This window comes from Cebus imitator, unplaced genomic scaffold (assembly GCF_001604975.1).
Source record: "Cebus imitator isolate Cc_AM_T3 unplaced genomic scaffold, Cebus_imitator-1.0 Scaffold152, whole genome shotgun sequence".
NCBI classification, from domain to species: domain Eukaryota; kingdom Metazoa; phylum Chordata; class Mammalia; order Primates; family Cebidae; genus Cebus; species Cebus imitator.
The window spans coordinates 1,475,190-1,479,532 of NW_016107467.1; the positions used below are offsets into that span (position 1 = coordinate 1,475,190).

Genomic DNA, 4,343 nt, shown 5'->3' on the forward strand with positions numbered 1-4,343 from the left:
AAAAAAAAAAAAAAAAAAAAAAAAAAAAAAAAAAAAAAGGAAGAGATATATGTATCTATGCTGTTCTTAGCACAAACACTCATAGAAAGCAACTCAAGCAATCTAAAGCAAACATAAGGTCTTAAGTTTTCTAAAATTTTAAAACTTCAGTGCTGAAATAGCTTAGGCTCACTTATAAATAAGGAAACTGAGGTTCACAATTTATAAAAAAGCAGATAACTATTTAGTGATATAGCTGCTTCCCTCTACAAGCTTCCCACATGAGTATCCAAAAGGTCGTATGATTTCAGCAAAAAAGTAATTGCACTGAGTATCAGAGTTAATTAACTATTAATCAATTTAATGCAAAGAGGGTTTAGAATTTCAAAAACACTTTTTTTCTTTTTCCCCATAACTACCTCCTTTAAAAAACTAGAGAAAAAAAGTGTGAGCTAACATCTTAATGACAAGTTCACATTTGTACTCATAAGTCAGGATTTTAGATTTTAGTTTCAATTAAAAACAATAAAATTTTTCCATGTAGCAAAAACAAAAGATTCTTGATCCCTTGTCATTTCAAAATGTCCTATATATTACAAGAGAGTTTTAATGTGAAATTTTCTTCAGTGGTCATATATGGACTCTTTTTATAATGAGGAATATATTAGTTACTTTAAAAATACTCTGTAATGGATATTAAGCTGTAAAGGAAAACGGTTTACGGGGTATTATCATGAGTATAAAACAGGCTACAGAATGGTATGTGCAGTACTGCTTCCACTGGTTTAAAAATGCATTGGGAGACAAACAGGAAATATCAAAATACTAATACTGGTTGAATTAGATTAAGTGACAAAGTGATCTGTTAAGGTCATATGGCCAATGAGAAGTAGAACTGGAATGTATTACAGTTCATTCTTTTCTATCCCGCCTTATATAAAAAAGTACCAACTCTTTGAATGCAAGGACTTTTTTGCTTACTGTAGTGGTGGATACCACGAAATGTATGCATGGATCTTTTTTTGGTCCATGCTATTGTTACTGTTAGTGTATTTTATGTGTGGCCCAAGACAATTCTCCCAATGTGTCTCCTAGAAGCCAAAGGGTTGGATACCTATGGAAACTGTTAAACTCTCAGAGGGTCAGAACTATCACTGCTACTGATAATGGCAGCCCACCAGCAAAGAATCAGGGAACTCGTATATGTAGCTGAAATATCAATAAAAATAAGTTAGAATTGATTTATATTTTTAAACTGTTACATTTAAAAAAAAAAAAAAAAAAATGGAAAATGTTCCGTTAATCCAGTGTAATAGGTATTTGAGTAACATTGACTGTGCTCACAAGGAATTGTGATGGGCCCAAACAGGTGCTCATTCACATAGACCTTAGCATTTCAGAGGGGAAAGAGGTATGCATCTAGATTCCTACAACTAAGGCAGGAGTGAGAAGTGCCCACGGATCTCTCAACAACGTGTTATGGGAACATCCATGAGAAAAACACTTTATTCCTTTTCCTATAGGAAAACCTCTCGGAAGAAGGGGCTTTTATCTTTTTTCTACCACATGCTATGGGTGGAGACAACTGGCTGCGTATGTGGCATATCCTGAAAAATTGTCACTCTGGAACCAGAAGACCTGACCTGTCTCCTATAAGACATATAATCTCATATAATCACTTTCAAAGGCTACCAACCAGAGAACATTTGCGGTAGTGAGCACTACCCTGGAAACTTCCAGTGAAGCTTATAGGGAAGGGTGGTAGGGAACGTTCTTTTCAGAAAAACAATTCGGAAAGTTTGTAACTCAGAATGAGAGCCCAGGAACTTCAGATTTTCAGCTTTGCAAATATGCTCTACGAGACACAGCTATCATAAGGAAAAATAACCTAGTACAAAAGAAGAAGTAACAATAGATGTCACTATAACTTCATTAATTCAACGTAAGAATGACTTTGCTACCTACATTTCAATACGTTTTTGCCAAAGTATGTATCTGTAAAAATTGAATGCTGTTTTTGTGCTAGTGAGAATTTAGCACTTACCTGGTATTTCAAATAAAATCTTACACAGCTTTTATTATTATAATCAAAAACATCAAACTAAACTAAGAAAAATTTACAGCTCTTTTAAAACATAAAAATAAAGTGCTAGATTTCACTGATAAGCTATATGGAGAAGAAACAAACCAGAAGGTAAAAGGGAAAAAATTACTTATAAAAATCATGAATCTACACTGCATAACAATTTAGAGCTGAGAAGTTCACAGTAAAGAAAATACTAGAAAGCTCAATCATGTGCTTGTAAAATTAAGAAAGAAACTAGAAATTTTAATAAAAACTAGATAAACAAATGTTTTATTTCAAAAGAGAGGAAAAAAATAGCTGGGCTACAGTTAAATTTAACATACAAACTGAAAACACCACCATCTATTTAGGTAAAAGAAAGTTATGATCAAATTGCTAAAGTTGAAAAAACAACTTTCACAAAATAATTTCGAGTTCCTGCTGGTTTCTCTCTCATACGTCACTCCTCGGTACATTACCCTTTTTTAAAAAATTACTATTAGCACAACAATTACAAAGAACCTAAGAATTTCACTTCATTTCCCACAGCTCAAAACCGAGAAAAAGAGTTTTTTCACAGAAGGTCTGATAATCCCTACATCTACTTGAAAGCCTATATCGTTCCACTTCAATGAAAAACAATCTTTTCTCTAGTTAATAAAGAATATCACAATGAGGGAAATAAGCACTCATAGAAATGGGATCCTGGCATAAACCTCAATATTCGTTACATGTTTACAAAATCATCACTTCTAAAAAATAAAATAAAATAAAAACCAAAACCCACACAGCTAGACTATTCCCATTTAATTTTATTATGAAAATGAAAGTAACAACAGGAAATGGCAGCAGGGTATTTGATAAGCTCAATTAGCAGGAGGATCAAATGAAGTGATGACATGCCATTATGACCTCAGGGGTTAAAGATTCAATTTTCCATCTGGCAAAATCCAGGTTTCCAACACAAATGCTGACACCACCTGCTGTATGTTATTAGGCATTATCTTGAGCAATTCCTAAGCATTTTCCCTACAACAGGTATAGCCTCAAGTTTTTCATATTTCATTCTGCAATGTAATTGCTTCCCCATGAACAGAAATAAAAAATAAATCCCATATAATGGCTCATTCAAAACAGACATTAAAATCCATACTAAAGCATTTATCAATTATAGCAGTGGCAAAAATATCAAGATTCCTTTTTAAGTCACAATTGACACTGTAGCTATCATTTTCTATAGCACCTAGGAATCATTCCAATTAAGAGTTCCCTTTACAGGTTTTGGTTTGTTTGTTTTAATACAGACAAGGTCTAACTATGTTGCCCAGGCAGGACTTAACCTCCTGAACTCAAGCAATCCTCCCGCCTTGGCCTCCCAAGTGCTGGGATTACAGGTATAAGCCACCATGCCCGCCCATTTATAGGTTCTTAATAGTCTCTTGCTACTGAAATGGAATTTTGCCACGTCTAATGTGCTGGAGCCCATTTGTGAGTGTTTGGACCCTTCCATGCATGCATTATCAAGAATCATGCTATTAGGCTCTGCAGGTGGTAATCCAGTGGCTAGCCAATGAATGCAGAGATCGTATCTGGATTCGTTTGATGCGGTTTGTGTAATAAAATGTTTGCACACACAAACATGAATGCACATACATCTACACACACTCTACACACACTCACACTCTACTGTAAGTGAGCTACAGATATAAGTTCAGATACTCAGTCTTGACAATTCATACTAGACAGTCAACAGCAAGGCAATAAATATCACAATTCTTTTAATACCTCTTTTCCAGGATATAACAATACCAACTTTTTCTAATAAAACTAACTTTTCACCATCTGTACCTCCTTCCCTAAGCAAATTTACCAAACTCCCCATGTTAATCCAATTACTTTTTAGTGCTTGGTAGATCTGTGGGTTTCTTTCTCATTAAAACTTATTCCTGGCTGGGCACGGTGACTCACGCCTGTAATCCCAGCATTTTGGGAGGCCAAGGTGGGCAGATCCCCTAAGGTCAGGAGTTTGAAACCAGCCTGGCCAACGTGATGAAACCCCGTCTCTACTAAAAATACAAAAATTAGCCAGTTGTGGTGGCACGCATCTGTAATCCTAGCTACTCAGGAGGCTGAGACGCAAGAATTGCTTGAACCCAGGAGGCAGAGATTGCAGTGAGCTGAAATAACACCATTACACTCTAGCCCAGTCAACAAGAGTGAAACTCCATCTCGGAGTTTTTCCTCGAGTTATTTCATTTTATTCCTCCTGGGTAAATAGGTATTTCAGCAATGTGAATAT

At 35.3% G+C, this 4,343-nt stretch overlaps 1 protein-coding gene across 1 annotated transcript in view; it reads right to left on the reverse strand.

The window, feature by feature from the left end:
- Positions 1–4,343, reverse strand: part of SHQ1 (SHQ1, H/ACA ribonucleoprotein assembly factor) — a 101,267-nt gene that overhangs the window by 41,119 nt on the left and 55,805 nt on the right. The gene's annotated exons all lie outside the window — the stretch shown is intronic.